At 43.7% G+C, this 25256-nt stretch overlaps 1 non-coding gene across 1 annotated transcript; it reads left to right on the top strand.

The window, feature by feature from the left end:
- TRNAR-UCU lies at nucleotides 15712–15783 on the top strand. The gene has a single exon. It is a non-coding gene; the product is annotated as a tRNA-Arg (tRNA).

Below are 25256 nucleotides of genomic sequence, written 5' to 3'. Positions count from 1 at the left end.
GGTTAGGGTTTCAGAAGAACCCTAGAATGAGAAAGGCTTTGAAAAGGTCATTGACCTGAGTCGGAGAAGTTAGAATCAAGCTCAGAAGACCAGGATACGCCGGAGCAAGGCCAGAAATGGTCGTGAAACCTCGAGCCAGCAAAGGTCTGGATGAAAACCTTCGAGGTCAGACCTCGAATCTTCAGGTACCAGGCACATAGGAGTAATAGGAGGTGAGTATAGGACTCTCATGGCCTGAGAAGCCATGATTTCCGGTGGGTTTCACGGTGGAGGTGGTAGGAGACGATTAGGGTTCCAGGACGGTTCGAGAGAATTTGAGAGAAGGGGGTGTTTAGAGGCGGCTGATTAAGTGAAATGATTTTAGGGTTGGAGGGTTTGGAAATTAAAAAAAGAAGGGGGAATTGTGGCCGTTGATCAAAATGATCAACGGCCTGGATCAAAAAAAAAGGGGAGCCGGGCGGTTTTTTTTAATTGGGTCATGGGCGGGTAAATTTAGGATTTGGTCCGGTCCAATTGGGATTGAGATTGGGTTAGCTGGGGTGGTCGATTTGGCTACAATTGAAATGAAATAGGGCTAGATTTTAAATAGCCACTTTTTCCCTTTTTATTTTATAAAAATAGTAAAATGATTTCTGAAAACAAATTAAAGGTACTAAATTAATTAAAATATATAAATATTAAATTAAAATACTGAAATCAAATTGGTAATTATAAACGCAATTAATTCTTAAAACAGGCTAATATTGCAATTTAGCCTTAAAATACTAAATACATTTGTAAAAAATGTGCAAAAATTACCTTAGCTATATTTTGGTATAAATATGAAAATACAATAAATGAATCACAAAAATGATCATTTGGGAAATAATTATTGATTTTTTATTAGGGTAATAAAATTGGTTCAAAAATCTTTAAAAATTAAAGAAAAAATAGGGAAATCATGGACATACTTATATATACAGACATATGTTATTTTGAAAGTATTTTGCATATAAAAATATACAGGGAAAAATTGGGTATCAACACCCAGGCCATCACAAGTCATCACAAATCAATCTCTGACACAACCACCTTGTCTTGCCATGTGTGCAATAATAATATAAATGCCCGCCTTGTCTCGCCACACGTGCATAATAATATTCCCACCTTGTCTCGCCACATGTGCAACCCACATATTTATATATTCTGCCTTGTCACATCGCATGTGCAAATATCAAAAGTAACAATAGCACGGTAGAAACCTCGTGCAACCCAAAAACACCCGCACGGTAGAAACTTCGTGCATCACAATAACAACAATCGTACGGCAGAAATCTCGTGCACCTCAACAACAAGTACAACGGCAACAATGACAATAAATACAAGAGTACGACAAGTAAATCAACTCAAGAACTCTCGATCACAAAGAAACGATAAAACTAGCTCACAAGGAATAACCACAATAGAGAATACTAGGCGTAAAAAGAACAACTCAATAGGGAAGGGAACAATGTGCAACAACGATCCCACAAAGTACAGTTCAACAGCGAGGAAACTAACACGAGTCATAATTTCCAAATAAGGGCAAGTCAACTAAGGCATAGGATGTCTAAGCTTCTTTTAAGGTTGGGCAATTACGAAAGAGGTACAACCAATTCAAATAAAGGTAGGTAGCAGGAGGATAACCATAACCTCAATTAAGGGTGAACATTTACAAAAGGGGTAACTACAACTTCAAATAAAGATAAGCAGTTTAGGGAAAAGATAACACGGCTAATAAAGAGATAAAAGTTTCAATTAAGGCACATATGAATCAAGTAACAATAATAGTGGATCATGAAGCAACTGACTCTAATTAAGTAGGTAGATGTGGAACTAGTAATTAAGGAATGTAATCATAACAAGAACAACTGCATATTCAATGAATACAAGGACTTAGGAACCCTAAAAGGCCTATTTCCACAAATAAGTCCGAGCACGTACTCGTCACCTCGCGTACGTGGACTTCAATCAACATAGAAGACTCAAATCCTAAGGAGTAGTTCCTCCACATAAGGTTAGGCAAGATACTTACCGCAAAGAAGACATACCGATACTCAAAAATAGACTTCTCGGGTGAAATAACCTCCGGCGGCTCAAATCTAGCCAAGATAACTTCAAAGCATAAATAAAACTCATAAGAAACTATTCCGGATCATAAAGTCTCAATATTTATCAAAAACTAAAAATCGACCCAAAAGTCGACCCCCGGCCCGCACCTCGGAACCCGACAAATTTCACAAAACCCGAACACCCATTCCGATAAGTTCTACCATACTAAAATTATCAATTTCCGATACCAATTCGTCCCTCAAATCATGATTTTTCATTTGAAAATTTTCTCCAAAAACCTCCATTTTTCTCAACTCAAAACACAAATTAAATGATAAAAAAAGATAAAATCATGGAATATAGTAAATTCTAGGTGAAGAACACTTACCCAATCGATTTGCTTGAAAACCCCACAAAGAATCGCTCAAAACCGAACTCTACAAGTTAAGATATGATAAAAATAGCCTAACCATCTATTTGAAGATCTTATATTCTGCCCAGGTCTTTATGCATTGCGAACACGGAGAGAGGATCGCGTTTGCAAAGAGGAAAAATGAAAGCTGCCCAGTTTGGTCAACGCAAATGCGACAACAAGTTCGCGAACACAGAGAAGGAAAATCCTGATGGCTCACAACTGGCCTACACGAACGCGAGGAAAGGAACACGATCGCGAAAGAGGGAAAAGCAAACATACACGTTCGCGGACAGAAGAATGCAAACGCCTAGAAGGAATGGTCGCCAGTGCCCAGGGACTGGTTTGCACTACGTGAACGCGAGGAGGTTTCTGCGAACGCGAAGAAGGAAAATGCAGACCTTCGCGGTCATGGATGGAGGCTCGCGAATGCGAAGAACAAATGATTCCTCCTCCAAAATAACACTTTGCGAACACAAAGGAAATGATGCGAACGCGGTTAAGGAAACAAGATGACAGAAAACGACAGTTCAAAATAGTAAAAAATGACCCGTAGCCCATCCGAAACACACTCGAGGCCCTCGGGACCCCGTCTAAACATGACAACAAGTCATGACCTAACATGGACTCGCTCGAGGTCGCAAATCACACCAAACAACACCGAAACTACGAATTGCACCATGAGTCGAAATTATGAACTTTCAAATCTTCCGACTTCTAAAACTCGTGCCGAAACCTATCAAATCAGCCTGGAACGACGCCAAATTTTGCAAACAAGTCCCAAATGACATAACGGAGTTGTTCCAACTCTCGGAATCGCATTCCTACCTCGATATCACAAAAGTCAACTATTGGTCAAACTTCTCCATCTTCGAAACTTCAACTTTTTCAATATCCGCCGAAATGCTTCACATTACCCTACGGACCTCCTGATCCAAATCCGGACGCGCGCCTAAGTCCAAAATAACTATATGAATCTGTTGACATCATCTAAAACTCATTCCGGAGCCGTTTACCCAAGTCAAATTCCGGTCAATTCTTACCGCCTAAGCTTCCAAAACTGAAATATTTCTTAAAATTTGACTCGAAAACATCCGGTAACTGAATTCGACCATGCACGCAAGTCAATGCACATAATACGAAGCTGATCAAGACCTTAAGTCACTGAACGGAACTTAAATTTTCAAAACGACCGGCCGGGTCGCTACAATTTGTGTGTTTAATGTCTTGTTCAGTATTTATATGTTATGATGTGCTTCATTGTAATATGTAATAAAATTACTTTATATTATTTATGACATCTTTGTTTTTTATGTTTGTAATTTTATGTTAAATTTTTTACATGTAAATATTTTATATTCATTACGCGGATGGATTCTCGTGGTAATGAAAAAAAAAAATCTAAGAAGAAAAAGCATACTTTACCTAGATCAAGTCAGCTTCCTCCACCTACACAAAATATGAGCCCTCCTCCTATGCCTCCTCGCTTCACAGTCATCTGACTTTTTCAAAGTCCCTCCCCCGTCTAGCCCTCTTCAGTATTACTCCATGCCTTCTCATGGTGGATCAGCTTCGACCACCATTAATTTTATACCCACGCCTCATTTCCCAGCTTCTTCCTCGCGTGATCCTTCTAGTCAGTTCGATGGTTCACCACCGATTACATCCCCGAGCCATCGTAGTAGCCAGCATGGTGGTTCATCTTTTGTGCCTCACACACTACCCACTCAATTATCATCTCCATCATCATCCACTCCAAGTATATCTAACTTGGATATTGAGGCTCTCAAGCAACTGCATCCCCATTTACTAGTACTTCTACAGCTGCTGGTACCGTGAGACAGTGTACTAGAGGGACTGTACAGTACGATCATCTTCATCGGCTGATTATCGTTCCCCATGGCAACGGGTGAGTTTTCGTTCAATTTCCTTTTAAAAACATTCAATAAAATTTTGCATATAATGAATTTAATGACATTTTATATGTTAAATTAAATGCAGGTTTTTGCCATCCTTTCAGGCCACGCATATGGTGATGGAATCTATGAAGGCATTTTTTCATGAGCCGTGGAATTCCTGGAGACAGATACCGTACCAGATCAGAATGAATATGTGGCAACAATTTAAGGTAATAATAAATTATTTTTTATTAATACTTATCCTCATTCGTTGAATATTATTTATTCAATTTTGCAGGTTAGGTGCGTATGACAGCCTACACTTGAAAATCTGGTGAATGAGAACTTCGTGAAGAGAGCACAGAAGCGAATAACTGATTCACATCATGTTGCTAGGAGAGGTGGCACCAGGCCTGATTGGATGCGTGAAGATATCTGGAGTCATCTCTTGGGTGAGTAGAACACCCCTGAGTGGAAAAAGAAGAGTGAACAGGAAAAGTTAAATAGAGCTTCTACTAAGGGTGGAGCGTTGCATACTGGAGGTTCTATTAGTTTTTCAGCCCATCATTTAAGAATGGTGTCAAGACCCCTGTTCACCCTCCATGAACATGTCGTGATGGCACCTAGTCCCTATAACTAGGTAAGCCTAACAATGCGGAAATAACAACCTAACTTGTGGAATAATTAATTAAAACTGATCATATTAAAATAATAACTGCATATGAGGCCGCTCGGCCTATACAACTCAAAAGAAGTGCGGAAGTCTACAACTCAATCCCAAAACTCGAAAACTCACGGGAACCACAGGCTAAAAGAAAACATAGTACACTGCTCTAACTCCAGAATATCTAAACGACTGAGAGAAAAGGAATAAACTAAATACTAAAGCTGGAACAGAATAGAGACTCCTGGTCTTCAGACACGGCAGATATACCTCGAAGTCTCCGTGTATCTCCTCGTCTCAAGGATAGTGCGCCTGAGTAGAGGTACCTGGATCTGCACATGAAAAACATGCATAGGAAAGGCATGAGTACACCACAGCTGTACTCAGTAAGTGCCAAGCCTAACCTCGGTTGGGTAGTGACAAGGAAGGTCAGGGCCCTACTGAGGTTAAAGAATATAATATAAATCAATAGTATGAAAATAGGCAGTAACAGTGAGTACAGCAGTGAAATAAGACAGACTAAACAAAACAATAACAACTACGCAAGGAACGGAGCAAACACAGAATAAGTACAACTCAATACCAATGGTAACAATGAGGATCCCCCAGGATACCGTCTCGTAGTCCAGCTATCAATGTGCAGGCGGATCTATCGGGAATCTAACCCGCAGTCCCAAAGTAAATGTGCAGGGGGATCTATCGGGAATCTAACCCGCAGTCCCAAAGTAAATATGTAGGGGGATCTATCGAAAATCTAACCCGCAGTCCCAAAGTAAATATGCAGGGGGATCTATCGGGAATCGAACCCGCAGTCCCAAAGTAAGCAAACAAGGGGGGAGGGGGGAGCTACCGGAATCCCACATCCATAGTCCCAATGTAAATATATTCAGAAATGAAGTACAAAAGACAAACATCGGGTAGTACTAGCCTAGCATGATTCACGTAGTACAATCAAGGCAACTTAAACAATTAGGCAAGTTAAATCAACTAAACATGCTTTTCTAATCTAACACAGGTTATAACTGCAAGTAAAACAAGGCAAATATGAAGGAAACTCTGTCTCAATATCTTAAGTAAAAATCGGATTTTTCAACAATTAGCTCAAGTACGCGCTCGTCACCTCGCGTACAAGGCACTCAATTACCACATATCATATCCTAAGGGGAAAGGTCCCCCCCCCTCCCCCACAAGGTTAGACAAGCCACTACCTCGAACCGGCACAAAATCAACTAGAAACCACGCCTTTGCCACGAGTATCCGACTACAAATGGCCCAAATCTATTCAATACAATTACATATCGTAAATAACATCGCAAGCAACTGATTCTACTATTTAATTCAAAGCTAAGGCGCGAAAATAAGTAAAATGACCAAAACACCCCTCAGGCCAAAGTCTCCGAATCGGATAATTTTCATATGTTCAGAACCCTCGTACTTTCACGAGTCTAACCATATAAAAATCTCCCAAATCGGAGGTCAAATGCTCACCCAAAACTCAATGGTTTAGTCTAAGAAGTTTTTCTCCCATTTTGATGCCAAATTCGAAATTAGATGATGGATTAAGCTATATATTGATGGAATACAACAAAAAGGGATTAAGAAAACGTTACCCAATGATCTTCACTTCAAAACCCACTCAAAATCTCCCTCTCCCGAGCTCTCAATTGATTTTTCCAACTTTTGAAACCTAACCCTCAAAATTCCCTTTTCTGAACAGGTGTTTCCGCTTCTGCGGACAAGGGACCGCTTCTGCGGTCCCGCTTATGCGGAAAGTGAGCCGCTTCTGTGACTCTCACAAAAACAGTCACATCCGCTTCTGCGGTCCAGTCAACCGCTTATGCGGTTCCGCTTGTGTGGATTATCCACCGCTTCTGCGGTTCCAAACAAAAGCCAAATGGCCGCATCTGCAGCTATTTTCTCGCAGATGCAAGGCCGCTCCTGCGGAATTTCCTCCGCATCTGTGACGCCTGTAAACTCTTCCCAAACCGCTTCTGCGATGATCCCGCCGCTTATGCGGCTCCGCTTCTGCGGTTCCCAAGCCGTAGAAGCGAAAATACCAGGAGATGAAAAAACCAGCTGCTGCAACACTTCAATAATCTCCCCGTTAACCACCCGAAATCATCCTGAGGCCCCCAGGACCTCAACCAAAAGCACCAATACCACCTAACACCTTATTCGAACTTGTAACAATCTTAAAAACACCTAAAACAACGCCGGAAACCCGAATTAATCAAAGATTCAAGCCTAAGAACTTCAAATTCCAACAAAACACGCTTTCGATAAAAAATCTAACCAAACCTCGTCCGAATGACCTGAAATTTTGCACACACATCCCAAATGACATGATGGAGCTACTGCAACTTCCGGAATTCCAATCCGACCCTCGGGTCAAAAACTCACTATCGGACCGGAAACTTCAAAAATTCAAACTTCGGCATTTCAAGCCTAAATGAGCTACGGACTTCCAAAATACATTCCGAACACGCTCCCAACCCCGAAATCACCTAATGGAGCTAACGGAACCATCGAATTTCCATTCCGAGGTCGTCTTCACACTGTTCCGACTACGGATCACTTTTCAACACTTAAGCTCTCATTTAGGGACTAAGTGTCCCAAAACTCTCCGAAACTCAACACCGAACGTCCCGGCAAACCAAAATAGCAGAAATGAACTTACGGTAAGCAGTCAATAGGGGATCGGGGCGTAAATTCTTAAGACGACCAGCCGGGTCGTCACATCCTCCTACACTTAAACATTCGTTCGTCCTTGAACGAGCATAGAGAACATACCTGAAGTAGTGAAAAGATGAGAGTACTGGTTGCGCATATCCCGCTCGGTCTCCCAAGTTGCCTCCTCGACCGGCTGACCCCGCCACTGAACCTTCACGGACGTAATGTCCTTTGACCTCAGCTTCCTGACCTGCCTGTACAATATAGCCACTGGCTCCTCAACATAGGATAGATCCTTCTCCAACTGAACTGAACTGAAATCCAACACGTGCGACGGATCACCGTGATACCTCCGGAGCATCAAAACATGGAATACCGGATGAACTCCTGCAAAGCTGGGAGGTAAGGCAAGCTCATAAGCAACCTCCCCAACACGCCTCAATACCTCGAAAGGGCCAATAAACCTCGGACTCAGCTCCCCATTCTTCCCAAATCTTATAACGCCTTCATAGGCGACACCCGAAGCAGAACCCGCTCTCCAACCATATAGGAAACATCACGAACCTTCCGGTCCGCGTAACTCTTCTGTCTGGATTGGGCTATACGGAGTCTACCCTGAATCACCTTGACTCTCTCCAAAGCATCCTGAACCAAATCTGTGCCCAACAATCTGGCCTCACCCGACTCGAACCAATCCACCGGAGATCTACATCGTCTACCATATAAGGCCTCGAACTTCTTCAAAGTCCGTGGGAGTCCAGATACGAAGTCCATGGTGATCCGCTCCCACTTCCACTCCGGAATCTCTATCTGCTGAAGCAATCCACCCGGCCTCTGGTGCTCATATTTTACTTGCTGACAATTAAGGCACCGAGCTACAAACCCAACTATATCCTTCTTCATCTGCCTCCACCAGTAGTGCTGCCTCAAATCCTGATACATCTTCGCGGCACCCGGATGAATGGAATACCGCGAACTGTGGGCCTCCTCTAAAATCAACTCCCGAAGCCCATCGACATTGGGTACACAAACTCGTCCATGCATCCTCAATACTCCGTCATCATCAATGGTCACATGTCGAGCATCGCCATGTAACACCTTGTCCTTGAGGACAAGCAAATGAGGGTCATCATACTGCCGCTCCCTGACATGATCAAACAAGGAAGACCGGGAAACCACACAAGCTAGAACCCGACTGGGCTCCGAAAGATCCAATCTCACAAACTGGCTGGCTAAGGCCTGAACATCCATCGTCATAGGCCTCTCTGAAACTGGTAGATATGCCAAACTCCCCAAACTCTCCGCCCGGCGACTCAAGGCATCTGCCACCACATTGGCCTTGCCCGGATGATACAAGATAGTGATATCATAATCCTTTAACAACTCTAACCATCTCCTCTGACGCATATTCAGGTCTTTCTGCTTGAGTAAGTGCTGCAAACTCCGATGGTCAGTATAAATCTCACAAGGCACCCCGTACAAATAATGACGCCAGATCTTCAAGGCATGAACAATGGCAGCTAACTCAAGGTCGTGGATAGGGTAATTCTTTTCATGTACCTTCAACTGTCTGGACGCGTAGGCAATCACCCTACCGTCCTGCATCAACACCGCTCCAAGGCCAACTCTCGAGGCGTCACAATAGACAGTATAAGAACCCGAACCGGTAGGCAACATCAAGATTGGGGTTGTAGTCAAAGCTGTCTTGAGCTTCTGAAAGCTCGCCTCACACTCCTCTGTCCACGGAAATAAGGCACCCTTCTGGGTCAGTCTAGACATAGGGGCAGCAATCGATGAAAATCCCTCCACGAAGCGACGATAGTAGCCCGCAAAACCAAGGAAACTGCTAATCTCTATAGTTGAGGACGGCCTGGGCCAACTCTGCACGGCCTCTATCTTCCTCGGATCCACCCGAATACCCTCACTCAAAATCACATGGCCTAAGAATGCCACAAAACTCAGCCAAAACTCACATTTTTAGAACTTTGCATATAACCTCTTCTCCCTCAAGGTCTGAAGCACGGTCCTCAGGTGCTGCTCGTGATCTTCCCGACTCTGGAATACACTTGAATATCATCAATAAAAACAATAACGAATGAGTCAAGGTATGGCCTGAACACGCTGTGCATCAGATGCGTGAAAGCTGCTGGGGCATTGGTCAGCCCAAATGACATAACAAGGAACTCGTAATGACATACCGAGTCCTGAAGGCAGTCTTCGGGATATCTGGCTCCCAAATCATCAACTGATGGTAACCTGAGCGCAAGTCAATCTTAGAAAACACCTGCGCGCCTGGAAGCTGGTCAAACAGATCATCAATACGAGGCAAAGGATAACGGTTCTTCACTCTAGCCTTATTCAGCTGGCGATAATCAAAACACATACGCATAGAACCATCCTTCTTCTTCACGAACAAAACAGGAGCATCCCACGGCGAAACACTGGGTCGAATAAAACCCTTACCAAGCAATTCCCGTAACTGATCCTTCAACTCCTTCAACTCAGGAGGAGCCATATGATACGGAGGGATGGAAATGGGTTGGGTGCCCGGCAATAGATCAATGCCAAAATCGATGTCTCTATTGGGCGGCATGCCCGGAAGATCAGCTGGAAACATATCGGGATAATCCCATACCACTGGAACTGAGTCAACAGAAGGGGTATCAACACTGACATCTCTCACATAAGCTAAATACGCGGCACACCCCTTCTCAACCATACGCTGAGCTGTAAGAAAAGAGATAACTCTACTGGGAGTGTGATCTAAAGTACCACTCCACTCAATACGCGGAATACCTGGCATAGCCAGCGTCACAGTCTTGGCGTGACAATCAAGAATAGCAAAATGGGGCGACAACCAGTCCATGCCTAGAATAATGTCAAAATCCACCATGCCGAGTAGCAATAAATCTGCTCTGGTCTCAAAATCACGAATAGTAACCAAACATGACCGATAAACGTGATCCACAACAAGAGAATCTCCCACAGGAGTAGAAACATAAATAGGGGAAACTCAAGGAAATTCCAAGGTACACCCAAATGCGGAGCAAAATAAGAAGACACATAAGAATAAGCGGAGCCTAGATCGAATAGAATCTGTACACCTCTATAACAAACCATGACAATACCTGTGATGACAGAATCGAAGGCAACAGCCTCGGTACGGGTAGGTGGGGTAGCAACTGGAGCTGTGATCATGGCCTGCGAACTCTGAGGAGCACGCTGTGGCTGAGCAGTCTGTGAAGATGCACCCCTACCAAGTCTGGGTTAGTCCCTAACCATGTGGCGTGTATCTCCACACTCGAAACAAGCCCTGGGAGGACGCAACGACCGTGACTGACTAGGGCTAGGTCTGCTGGACTGACCTCTGGAAACACCTCGCGCAGGTGGCGCGCTAGAAACTGGAGGTGCGTAGTAAGGCTCCTGAGGTATAGGCAGAGCTGGAGCACTGCCGGCTGCTGGAAGAGCTGAATGAATAGGGCGACCCGCATAACCTCCACCATAACGACCTGCTGATGGGGTACGGGCACCAGAGTAATGGCCCGACTCTCGAGACCTCTTGGCCTCCCTCTCCTCTCTGTCCCTAGCATGCATACCCTCAATCCTCCTAGCAATGCTCACCACCTGCCGATAATGAATATCAATCTCCAACTCGCGAGCCATGCTAGACCTGATGCTGGGAATAAGCCCCTCAATAAACCGGCTAACCCTCTCGCGAACAGTAGAAACCAAGGCTGGTGCATGTCTAGCCTAGCTGGTGAAACGGACAGCATACTCTGAGACGGTCATAGTACCCTGGCGCAAATGCTCAAACTCTGCGCGCCATGCATCCCTGAGGCTCTGAGGAACATACTCTCTCAGGAACATATCTGAAAACTGAGTCCAAGTTAGGGAAGCTGTCTCACCCGGACTGTCTAACTCGTAAGCACGCCACCACTGATAGGCGGCTCCTCGAAGCTGGAAAGTAGTGAAGGAAACCCCGCTCGATCCTGATATGCCCATAGTGCGGAGAATACGGTAGCACTCCTCCAAAAATCCCAAGGCATCCTATGATGCTAACCCACTGAATACATGAGGATCATATTTCTTGAACCTCTCAAGTCTCCGCTGCTCGTCCTCTGAAGCAGCTGACCCATCCTCGGGCTGAACTGGCACTGCAGGCGGTGCGGGAATAATCTCGGAAGCCTGCTCAACCTGCACTCGCTGCTCAGGAGTGCGAACGTCGGGGGTCTGTGCTCCTCCCTCGGCCTGGGATGTGGCTGCAGCAAGGGAAAGCAACCCTGCCTGAGCCAAGGTGGTGTACATACTCATGAACTGAGCCAAAGTCTCTTGGAGAGCTAGAGTAGCAGTGGCAGTAGTAGGTGTGCCAGGTGCCTGGGCTCCGGCTGGACTTGCTAGTGGTACCTCGACGGTAGCTCGCGCAGGTGCCCTGGCTGCACCACGTGCGCGTCCTCGGCCTCTCCCCCGGCCCCGACCTTTGACGGCTGCAGTAGGGGGCGCGGGTGTCTGATCATCTCAAATAGCACGTGTCCTCACCATCTGTAAGAGAATAGAAGTCGGAAGCTTAGAATTGATGTTCAAAAATATCGCACGACAAGAAATTCCAATGAAATGAAGATTTTTCCTAAACAGTTACATAGCCTCTCGTAGATAAGTACAGACGTCTCCGTACCGATCAGCGAGACTCTAATAAATTGGCCTGTGTTCCGTGACTCCTATGAACCTAGAGCTCTGATACCAACTTGTCACGACCCCAGTTCACCCTCCATGAACATGTCGTGATAGAACCTAGTCCCTATAACTAAGTAAGCCTAACAATGCGGAAATAACAACCTAACTTGCGGAATAATTAATTAAAATTGATCATATTAAAATAATAACTGCATATGAGGCCGCTCGGCCTATACAACTCAAAAGAAATGCGGAAGTCTACAACTCAATCCCAAAACCCGGAAACTAACGGGAACCACAGGCTAACAGAAAATATAGTACGCTGCTCTAACTCCAGAATATCTAAACAACTGAGAGAAAAGGAATAAACTAAATACTAAAGCTGGAACAGAATAGAGACTCCTGGTTTGCGGACGCGACAGATATACCTCGAAGTCTCCGTGTATCTCCACGCCTCAAGGATAGTGCACCTGAGTAGAGGTACCTGGATCTGCACATGAAAAACATGCGCAGGAAGGGCATGAGTACACCACAGCGGTACTCAGTAAGTGCCAAGCCTAACCTCGGTAAGGTAGTGACGAGGAAGGTTAGGGCCCTACTGAGGTTAAAGAATATAATTTAAATCAACAGTATGAAAATAGGCAGTAACAGTGAGTACAGAAGTGGAATAAGACAGACTAAACAAAACAATAACAAATACGCAAGGAACGGAGCAAACACAGAATAAGTACAGCTCAATACCAATGGTAACAATGAGGATCCCCCAGGATACCGTCTCGTAGTCCAGCTATCAATGTGCAGGGGGATCTATCCGTAATGTGTTTTGGGGTTGGTTGGTAGGTTTGGTTGAGGTCCCGGGGGCCTCGGGTGGATTCTGGGTGGTTAACGGATCGAATTTGGGGTAAAAGCTACTGCTGTTTTGCTGGTATCTGGTTTCCTTCTTTACGAACGCGAAGGGAGTCACGCGTTCGCGAAGAGGAAGATGGAAGGCTGCTGGTTTTAGCCTTCGCGAACGCGAGGTGGAGGACGCGAACGCGAAGGAGTCGAGCTGGTTACTACGCGAACGCGAGGAGGAGATCACGAACGCGTAGAAGCAAAAGTTGGGCCTGAGTCAGTGGTCTACGCGAACGCGAGGCCTAGAACGCGAACGCGTAGGGTTCGGGGAGCTGGCCTTCGCGAACGCAGGCTTTGGGTCGCGAACGCGGTGAAGAGTTTTTGGGGCTGAAGCAGGTTGTGCTTCGCGAACGCGAGGGCTTTTCCGCGTTCGCGAAGAAGGGCAGTGCTGGGCAGTGACTTGTTTTAAGATGGGATTTGGCCCATTTCTTTCATTTTTCTCTTGGCTTGGGCGATTCTTGGAGGATTTCAAAAGGGGGTTTCGTCACTCAATGGCAAGGTAAGTTATCCCCACTTATTGGAAGTTAAATACATCGATTATATATGGATTTTAACATGGAAATGAGTGCAAATTTTGGGTTTTGAGGAAGACCTAGAAATTTGATATTTTTGAATTTTGACCATGATTTTGGAGATGAAATAGAGAGAAAATTATATATTTGAGTTCGTGAGGTCATGGGTAATCTTTATCTTCGAAAAATTTCGGATTCCGGGCACGTGGGCCCGAGGGCATTTTTGTCAACTTTTCGATCGGGGTTAGAAATTGTTACAAATTGGATTATAATGAGTACCATAGCATATATTAATGGATTTACATAATCATTGGCTAGTTTTGGAGCGTTGTGCATCGATTCGAGTCTTCGGAAGGGCGTGGAATGCCGGTTATGGACCTTCGGAGCGTGGTGAGTCTCCTTTCTAACCTTGTGAGAGGGAATTGTCCCCTTAGGTGAATTAATTGGTTATGTGCTCCTATTTGTGGGGGCTACGTACGCACGAGGTGACGAGAGTCCGTGCGTAGCTACTATTATGCAATTGTCCGGGTAGTCTAGGACCCCAAAAGCATGCTATACTTGGGATATTTGCAATCTTATTGACATTTGAATTGTTAAAATCAAATTGAACTAGTAAATGAATTTCAAAACAGATTAGACTTCATTTTCTTAAATTGTTAAAAGAGGATTTGGTTTTATTTGATACGATGTTCCCCGATAATTCTTAATTTGACTGTTTGAGCATGTATTCCTGTGTGTTCCTGCGTCGCATGGATGATTCGCGAGCAGGGTATTTGTTTATTTTATGTTGACCGCGTCGCATGGATGATTCGCGAGCGGGGGAAATAGATGCATCTATTGGTTCGAGCCGTTCGACCCTCGGTAGTGCACAGTTTATATTTCTGTTGGATCGGGCCGTCGCCTCGGCATGATATGCGCATGTTTATGTTGCTTACTTGAGATACTTGATGTTGATATTGCCTTTTGGCCTGACATAAATTGCTGAAGATAAATGGAAAGAAATCCTGAAAATCCTTTGTTATTTGTTAAAGGTGTTTACCTGTTTTACAGCTTTGTGAACTAGAGCATGCTATATAAAACCATGACTTCCTCACATTTTAGTATATTATTACTGGACCATTAGTAAGTGTCAAAGTTGGCCATCGTCTCTACTTCTTCGAGATTACGCAGGATACTCATTGGGTACGCGTTGTTTTCGTACTCATACTACACTTGTTGTGCATTTTTGTTGCGCAGGTTTATCGTGTGGCTTAGCGGCATAGCGGCATGACGGCGTAGAGACTAGGTGAGCTGTATTTCCTCGAGGTGGTTCCGTAGCTAGTATAGTCTCTCTCTCTGGATTTTCATTATTTTTCTGTCCAATTGTATTTCGGACAGTTATTGCACTTATTAATTCCTCTTAGAAAATCTGCTCATGTCCTTGTGACACTGGGTTCTAGGGGTGTATTTGGATTTGTTCGGAAATTTTAAAGGTTGTTTAATATATTTCATTATTCATTCGTAGGAATATACTGAGTATCATTTTAAATGTAATAAAGAAGTGTTTTCGAAATCATTAAAATAAGAATTTAATTAAGTAATTTAGTTGGCCGTTAGATCTATAAATTGACTCATCTCCATAAAGGAGCCGAATGAAACCAAAGTTTCATGTTCGGTTTTGAATTAGAGACGTTAAAAATAATGAATCGACGTCGACTATAACCCCTAGCCTTCCAAGCTAACGATACGGGTTCGATTCCCGCTACCCGCTCTATATCTATTTATTCTAAATATTTTAATCTATTCATTAAATCAAATTTAGTTTATTAGTATTAGTACATCATTGAATATACAATTCCAAAAATTCTTTCACATCCGATTCTTTCTGTTTTTTTTTTCAAACAAAAAAGTTAAAATACGAAAAAAAAATCATAATGAAAAGCGTCCATTGTCTAATGGATAGGACAGAGGTCTTCTAAACCTTTGGTATAGGTTCAAATCCTATTGGACGCAATTTATTTCCATATATATATATTTTTAGATTTTGGGTCGTGACAACATGGTATCAGAGCACTAGGTTCCCGTCGGTCTCACGAGTCATGAGCAAGTCTAGTAGAGTCTCGCGGATCGGTACGGAGACGTCTGTACTTATCCTCGGGAGGATGCAGGGCTGTTAGGAGTACTTCCCTTCTTGATTTCCTTATCGTGCGGTTCGATTTCTTGAGGCTTATGCCTTTGATTCCTTCCTACTCAATCTTACGCAACGCGAGCGCTTGTTAGAAATCAATATTTGAAGGATTGTAATGGCACTACAAATGTGGTGCGGGATGATCCTCCCGATATAGTTGATTGGACTATTATAGTCGCCTTATGGAAGGATATTCTATTGTTTCAAATCAGTGACAGAACTTCTAAGAGCCTTGAGGCTTGGCACAGGTTGCCATGATGCTTATGAGCGATTATTCCGCAGTATTGTTGTGATGATAGGATGTTGCCCGCGTGTCGGGACAGTGAGTGACTTGAAGGGAGGTTTACCCAGTGTGTAATCAAGGGATTCAGTATTTTATTCCCGGCAAGGGAGAGGCAGTCGGACTAAGGATGGTCAGATATGGGCTAGTGGAAGTAATGAGACCTGGTATTTGCAAGCGTGATGGAGCTTTCTTCTATGATGGGGCGTCGTGGCCCTAATGGAACGTACCAAGTCCGTCGATGTTATAATCTGCTACAATTCGCCTTTAAGGCAAGATATTGTGAAATAGTATCGGAGATACAGCTGTCAGATATCGCAATGTGCGGTGGTTTAGGATCGGATCAGAATTTCTAATGTTGACGGTTCGATAAAGATGACCTTTGGAAAGGTTTAAAGGTTAGCAACAATTGTGGGTTCAAGTGCCACGAAGATAGAGTTTATTTAAAGCAACAGATGAGCAGCAAAGTATGAGGAAAGACGTTTGGGAAGTGTCAGGCGGTGACTAAGGTTTCTAGGAGGCCAAGTATAAGAAGCAAAGGGCGAGTAGTCAATTAAAGAGATGAGTTCTGCCAAAGTGGGAGAGTGGCGGAGTCGCATATGGGCAGTGTGGTAGGATGACTACGCACCTTAAGGGGCGTATGGGATGATTTGAGAATTTCAGAGATTCGTGATTGGGGCCTACGAAGTTAACTTGAAGCATGGGCCATTAAACGGCAGGAGATTTGATACAGCAGGAAGGAGCTACTTGAAATAAGGAAGGACACAACCTAACCTTGAATTGGAAAGATATTGCCGCACATTTAATTGATGTCCACAAAGGGATAAATGGAGTGGTACAGCTAGAGAGTGAGCTTGGACTCAGGATGGGTTATTGATGTCATGGTGATTGTATCCCGTGCAGCAGCATTGGAAGATGTCGGGAAGTGATTTCCACAGGAGGGTTATTTCCTGTGAGCAGGTTAGCGGTCGCGTGGTTGGCGAGGCTTCTGCGAAAAATTCTATTGGTTATACAGCAAGGAGATCGGTCGTGTAAAGGGGTTTGATGATTTAGAGTATCGAGAAGGGGGTGTTTACCGAATGATTCCGAGAATTTTGGCGGTTGATTGCGCCCGGTTATGTCAATAAGAGATAAAGAATCCCGGTGAATTCCAGAGTTGTGAAATAATGGCTTCAAGCTAAGTGGGAGAGTCCCACCGCCTATGATTGACTTGCATGGTTAACTACTTGCGAGGTTTCCGTTTATCTGCATATCGATGGGTTGTTTCAACTACGGGAAAAGACCATAAGTGGTAATTTGAGTAGATGAATTGTGGGATGCATGCTATGGTCGGCCTTATTGGCTCATGTTCAGATTTGGGGGAAGGATTCAGGATTTATGCCTTGTATATAAGCAGGTTTAAAGGGGAGTGATTCTGCCAGGTGCTTCGTTTAGAGGGTATTAATGTGCTAGAAGATTCATGGAGTTGATTATATTCGGGACCAAGCCAAAGCGGGTGGCTCTCAACAACGGTCCTAGTAGATCCCAAGGGATAAAGTGTGGTGCCCAATGATTTCAAGCCTATGAGTACAGTTAAGGATCAAGATTTGTAACAGCTTATGAGAAGGTGCCCAGAATGTTCTATGATATTTTGACTTGTGATATAGCATTTGAGAGATATGAAATAGTTCATGGGATTTGAGACAGCATGGTCTCGTGACTCAAGGCCACTCGGGGTGAGTGTAGAGGGAGTATGTTGTGTGTTGAATAGAGTTAGTATTATTTCTAAGGCAATCAAGGATAAACTGGAAGGAGGTAGATTGATTAGCAATAGTTGAATTGGCATATTGGGGTCAGTGATCAGTTCATTCAACGTGATCAAGTTATGCGTATGATTTGTGGCGGTACGTGTGAGGCTTGTCGGCCGCTGTAATTGATGTTATTCAGAAGCATTCTTCTGTTATGGCTTATTAAGTGGAAGCGGATTCCGGAAGGGCTATGGTGGCTTGGACCACTACTTAGAGATTTGCATATCCTACGGTTATGGGAATTTACCTATGTGTTGCTATGATTCTCCTGAAGTGAGTTAAGTGAAAAGTTCTTATATGATGAAGTGTTAAAATATTAATGATTTCGGAGTTACGATGAAAATCGTGTTCTATCGTATATTGGCACGTTGGGTGCAGTGAGTAGCATTGAAATTCGAAGTGAGGATTGAGGTTGCAGTTTGCTGTTGGTAAGGATGTCACAAGCTCGGATGAGCAAGAAAAGGGTGGAATGTTTAAAGTAAATTGGTATTGTATTCAGCGTCACCTGAGATCGATGTGTTGTGAAAGAGGCTTTGCATCCTGGTTAAGGATTCTTGATCGCTTTTCAACGTTAGTGCGGCCGATGGCTTAGATGTGCGGACCCGTTATTTATTTCGGAAGATTATGGGAGCGTGTCCTACGGGAAGACTGTATAACTGTGACACGTAGTCACTTGATTGACTAAAGGCTTAAACCAAGTATGAGGATTGTGGTAATATCATTACTTTGAGAATTTATGCCTGGAGGGCACTTTGTTTATTGGGTTATGAACTGTGGAGGTTGCTCCGGTTATAATGGTTGTTCTTAGGTGTTATGAGGAAAAAGGGAGTTACTATGGAACTTTGAAAGGTTATTAGCCAAGTTGGTGCGATCAGAAATCGGCTTGAGATCAGTGGATTGATTTATATGTGAACAGGGCTTTATATCAGGCCAGTTGTGTCCGTTTCAGCGAGCGTTCCTTATGGAGGAACAGTCGGGATGTTATTTTGTCATCAGCTATTCCAGGTAATGTTGTATTGCGCTGTATGAGTGGTGAGACGGCTTGGTAAATTTTTATGTGTTGTGTTGAGGTTCCGCGTGGCGATGATGTTATATGAGCAGAATGGCTCTTGAGATTCAGATCTTGTATCGCACCTCAGTTGTGCCCGAGTTTGTGGATTATAGCGTTATATGTCTCCCTAGGGAATGGCGTTATACACCTAGTGTGTTTATGACCGATATTCGGTATTTTGTTGTAATGAGCGATTTAGCTCGACGTACATCTCCTTATGTGAGTTCTATGTATGGATCGGGTGGCACGCCGCCATGGGTATGTTATTTGGATCAGGTTGCACGCCGCAGCAGGGTGATGTTTAGTACAGTTCCCCATACCTATTTTATGTGTTTCGTATTCTGTCTTCTAAGGAAAGCTCGTATTAGCTGTGATCCCGCGTCGCATGTATGATTCGCGAGCGGGGTGTCTATTCAGTATGATGCCCGCGTCGCATGTATGATTCGCGAGCGGGGTAATTGAACTTCCTTTTCAGAGTTCATTTTCCTTTTGTATCGCATCCTAATTGGTAGCCTATTGGCACAATGTGGCATCATATGGGACTTTTGATCATGTCCGGGATGGCTTATTGCTTGAGCAGTTCGTACTGGGTGAGACGAGATTATTAGATTTAGGATCGGTGCAATCTGATTATATGAAGTATATTAAGGAGCAAAGATCATTATTTAGTTCAGAATGTGGTAATGTTTCATGTCAGAAGTATAGACCCAATGATTGGTTGACTCGGCAGTTGATTATGAATTTTGGCACATCTCATCCGTCGTGGCGGTGTTGTAAGAGTAAGAGTACGACTTGTGTGTGCCATGAGGTGCAATGGGAGCATCTGATTCGTTGAATTTTGGCTATGTTGATCAGAAAATATTATTGTGGCCCTGTGGATTAAGTGTTGCAAAGTAAGAATCCGGCAAAGTTATGCAGCCATGTTTGAGTACAGCGTGTAGTGATTGATATGGTGATCGTATGTTGGAACAGGCCTGGCATAGAATTCCGGATGTTGGAATTGGGCTCTAAGACTTATTTGCTTGAATAAAAAGGAATATCTTTAGAATTGATCGAGCTGATGTGCTCAACTGAGTTGTGGTAGCACGGGAAGGTGCATGAGAAGTTAAACAGTGATTTCAGACTACTTCAGTGTAGTTCTCAGCGCGTTCGAGGACGAATGTATGTTTAAGTGGGAGAGAATGTAACGACCCGACCGGTCGTTTTGAGCCCTAGCGCGTCGTTCAGCAGTCTGAGGCCATGAGCAGCTTCATTTCAGGTATTATGACTTGTACGCATGGTCGGAATTAAATTCCGGGAAGTTCGGAGTTGATTTGGAAAGAGAATTCTCATTTTGGAAGCTTAAAGTTGAAAGAATTAACTAAGATTGGATTTTTGAGTAAACGACCTCGGAATCGAGATCTGAAGGTTCCAGCAGGTTCGTATGATGATTTCGGACTTGGGCGTATGCTCGGTTCGGGTTTTGGATAACCCGAGAGCGTTCTAGCGCCTATTGTGGAAGTTAGCATTTTTGAAGAGATTTCATAAGTTTGGCTTGAAGTGCATTTCAGTGTTATCGATGTCCGTTTGGGATTCCGAGTCTGTGAATAGCTCCGTACGGTGATTCTGAAGTTGGGAGCGCAATCGGAAGTGAATTCGGAGGTCCGTAGGTCATTTTGGAGTCATTTGGCTAAAGATAGAAATTTGAAGGTTTTTGAGAAGTTTGACCGGAAGTGGACTTTTTGATATCGGGGTCGGAATCCGATTCCGGAAGTTGCAGTAGGTCCGTAATGTCGAATATGACTTGTGTGCAAAATTTGAAGTCAATCGGACGTGATTTGATAGGTTTAAACATCAAAAGTAGAAGTTGGAAAGTTCAAAGTTCATAAAGCTTGAATCGGGGTGTAATTCATGGTTTTAGCATTGTTTGATATGATTTGAGGCCTCGATCAAGTCCGTAATGTGTTTTGGGGTTGGTTGGTAGGTTTTGTTAAGGTCCCGGGGGCTTCGGGTGGATTCCGGGTGGTTAACGGATCGAATTTGGGGTAAAAGCTGCTATTGTTTTGCTGGTATCTGGTTTCCTTCTTCGCGAACGCGAAGGGAGTCACGCATTCGCGAAGAGGAAGATGGAAGGCTGCTGGTTTTAGCCTTCGTGAACGCGAGGTGGAGGACGCGAATGCGAAGGAGTCGAGCTGGTTACTACGCGAATGCCAGGAGGAGATCGCGAACGCGTAGAAGGAAAAGTTGGGCCTGAGTCAGTGGTCTACGCGAACGCGAGGCCTATAACGCGAACGCATAGGGTTCGGGGAGCTGGCCTTCGCGAACGCGGGCTTTGGGTCGCGAATGCGAAGAAGAGTTTTTGGGGCTGAAGCAGGTTGTGCTTCGCGAACGCGAGGGCTTTTCCGCGTTCGCGAAGAAGGGCAGTGCTGGGCAGTCACATGTTTTAAGACGGGATTTGGCCCATTTCTTTCATTTTTCTCTTGGCTTGGGCGATTCTTGGAGGATTTCAAGAGGGGTTTCGTCACTCAATGGCATGGTAAGTTATCCCCACTTATTAGAAGTTAAATACATCGATTATATATGGATTTTAACATGGAAATGAGTGCAAATTTGGGGTTTTGAGGAAGACCTAGAAATTTGATATTTTTGAATTTTAACCATGATTTTGGATATGAAATTGAGAGAAAATTATATGTTTGAGTTCGTGAGGTCATGGGTAATCTTTATCTTCAAAAAATTTCGGATTCCGGGCACGTGGGCCCGAGGGCATTTTTGTCAACTTTTCGATCGGGGTTAGGAATTGTTAGAAATTGGATTATAATGAGTACCTTAGCATATATTAATGGATTTACATAATCATTGGCTAGTTTTGGAGCACTGTGCATCGATTCGAGTCTTCGGAAAGGCGTGGAATGCCGGTTATGGACCTTCGGAGCGAGGTGAGTCTCCTTTCTAACCTTGTGAGAGGGAATTGTCCCCTTAGGTGAGTTAATTGGTTATGTGCTCCTATTTGTGGGGGCTACGTACGCACGAGGTGACGAGAGTCCTTGCGTAGCTACTATTATGCAATTGTCCGGGTAGTCTAGGACCCCAAAAGCATGCTATACTTGGGATATTTGCAATCTTATTGACATTTGAATTGTTAAAATCAAATTGAACTAGTAAATGAATTTCAAAAAGGATTAGACTTCATTTTCTTAAATTATTAAAAGAGGATTTGGTTTTTATTTGATAAGATGTTCCCCGATAATTCTTAATTTGACTATTTGAGCATGTATTCCTGTGTGTACCTGCGTCGCATGGATGATTCGCGAGCAGGGTATTTGTTTACTTTATGTTGACCGCATCGCATGGATGATTCGCGAGCGGGGGAAATAGATGCATCTATTGGTTCGGGCCGTTCGACCCTCGACAGTGCATAATTTATATTTCTATTGGATCGGGCCGCCGCCTCGGTGTGATATGCGCATGTTTATATTGCTTACTTGAAATACTTGATGTTGATATTGCCTTTTGGCCTGACATAAATTGCTGAAGATAAATGGAAAGAAATCCTGAAAATCCTTTGTTATTTGTTAAAGGTGTTTACCTGTTTTACAGCTTTGTGAACTAGAGCATGCTATATAAATCCATGACTTCCTCACATTTTAGTATATTATTACTGGACCATTAGTAAGTGTCAAAGTTGGCCATCTCGTCTCTACTTCTTCGAGATTAGGCGGGATACTCATTGGGTATACGTCAGACTAAGGATGGTCAGATATGGGCTGGTGGAAGTAATGAGACTTGGTATTTGCAAGCGTGATGGAGCTTTCTTCTATGATGGGGCGTCGTGGCCCTAGTGGAACGTACCAAGTCTGTCGATGTTATAATCTGCTACAATTCGCCTTTAAGGCAAGATATTGTGAAATAGTATTAGAGATACAGCTGTCAGATATCGCATGGTGCGGTGGTTTAGGATCGAATCAGAATTTCTAATGTTGATGGTTCGATAAGAAGACCTTTGGAAAGGTTTAAAGGTTAGCAGCAATTGTGGGTTCAAGTGTCACGAAGATAGAGTTTATTTAAAGCAACAGATGAGCAGCAAAGTATGAGGAAAGACGTTTGGGAAGTGTCAGGCGGTGACTAAGGTTTCTAGGAGTCCAAGTATAAGAAGCAAAGGCGAGTAGTCAATTAAAGATATTAGTTCTGCCAAAGTGGGAGAGTGGCGGAGTCGCATGTGGGCATTGTGGTAGGATGACTACGCACCTTAAGTGGCGTATGGGATGATTTGAGAATTTCAGAGATTAGTGATTGGGGCCTACGAAGTTAACTTAAAGCATGGGCCATTAAACGGCAGGAGATTTGATACAGCAGGAAGGAGCTGCTTGAAATAAAGAAGGACACAACATAACATTGAATTGGAAGGATATTGCCGCACATTTAATTGATGTCCACAAAGGGATAAATGGACTGGTACAGCTAGAGAGTGAGCTTGGACTCAGGATGGGTTATTAATGTCATGGTGATTGTATCCCGTGCAACAGCATTGGAAGATGTCGCGAAGTGATTTCCACAGGAGGGTTATTTCCTGTGAGCAGGTTAGCGGTCGCGTGGTTGGCGAGGCTTCTGCGAAGAATTCTATTGGTTATACAGTAAGGAGATCGGTCGTGCGAAGGGGGTTGATGATTCAGAGTATCGAAAAGGGGGTGTTTACCGAATGATTCCGAGAATTTTGGCGGTTGATTGCGCCCGGTTATGTCAATAAGAGATAAAGAATCCCGGTGAATTCCAGAGTTGTGAAATAATGGCTTCAAGCTAAGTGGGAGAGTCCCATCGCCTATGATTGGGTTGCATGGTTATCTACTTGCGAGGTTTTTGTTTATCTGCATATCGATGGGTTGTTTCAACTACGGGAAAAGACCATAAGTGGTAATTTGAGTAGATGAATTGTTGGATGCATGCTATGGTCGGCCTTATTGGCTCATGTTCAGATTTGGGAGAAGGATTCAGGATTTATGCCTTGTATATAAGCGGATTTAAAGGGGAGTGATTCTGCCAGGTGCTTCGTTTAGAGGGTATTAATGTGCTAGAAGATTCATGGAGTTGATTATATTCGGGGCCAAGTCAGAGCGGGTGGCTCTCAACAACGGTCCTAGTAGATCCCAAGGGATAAAGTGTGGTGCCCAATGATTTCAAGCCTATGAGTACAATTAAGGATCAAGATTTGTAACAGCTTATGAGAAGGTGCCCAGAATGTTCTATGATATTTTGACTTGTGATGTAGCATTTGAGAGATATGAAATAGTTCGTGGGATTTGAGACAGCATGGTCTCATGACTCAAGGCCACTCGGGGTGAGTGTAGAGGGAGTATGTTATGTGTTGAATAGAGTTAATATTATTTCCAAGGCAATCAAGGATAAACTGGAAGGAGGTAGATTGATTAGCCATAGTTGAATTGGCATATTGGCGGTAGAGGTCAGCTCATTCAGCGTGATCAAGTTATGCAAATGATCTGTGGCGGTACGTATGAGGCTTGTCAGCCGCCGTAATTGATATTATTCAGAAGCATTCTACCGTTATGGCTTATTAAGTGGAAGCAGATTCCGGAAGGGTTGTGGTGGCTTAGACCACTACTTAGATGTTTGCATATTCTACGGTTATGGGAATTTACCTGTGTGTTGCTATAATTTTCCTGAAGTGAGTTAAGTGAAAAGTTCTTATATGATGAAGTGTTAGAATATTAATGTTAAAATCGTGTTCTATCGTATGTCGGCACATTGGGTGCAGTGAGTAGCATGGAAATTCGAAGTGAGGATCAAGGTTGCAGCTTGGTGCTGGTAAGGATGTCACGAGCTCGGATGAGCAGGAAAGGAGCTTCGGTGTTTAAAGTAAGTCGGCATTGTCTTCAGCGNATGCTCCCAACCCCGAAATCACCTAACGGAGCTAACGGAACCATCGGATTTCCATTCCGAGGTCGTCTTCACACTGTTCCGACTACGAAGCACTTTTCAACACTTAAGCTCTCATTTAGGGACTAAGTGTCCCAAAACTCTCCGAAACTCAACACCGAACGTCCCGGCAAACCAAAATAGCATAAATGAACTTACGGTAAGCAGTCAATAGGGGATCGGGGCGTAAATTCTTAAGACGACCGGCTGGGTCGTCACAAATGGTAATTTCATTACAAAATATTCTTAGTTTTACAAGTATGCAAATTG

The sequence above is a fragment of the Nicotiana attenuata genome, chromosome 1 (assembly GCF_001879085.1).
Source record: "Nicotiana attenuata strain UT chromosome 1, NIATTr2, whole genome shotgun sequence".
In the NCBI taxonomy this organism is placed as follows: domain Eukaryota; kingdom Viridiplantae; phylum Streptophyta; class Magnoliopsida; order Solanales; family Solanaceae; genus Nicotiana; species Nicotiana attenuata.
Note: the sequence above shows the minus strand (reverse complement) of the source record. Positions and strands in the feature narration are given on the sequence as shown.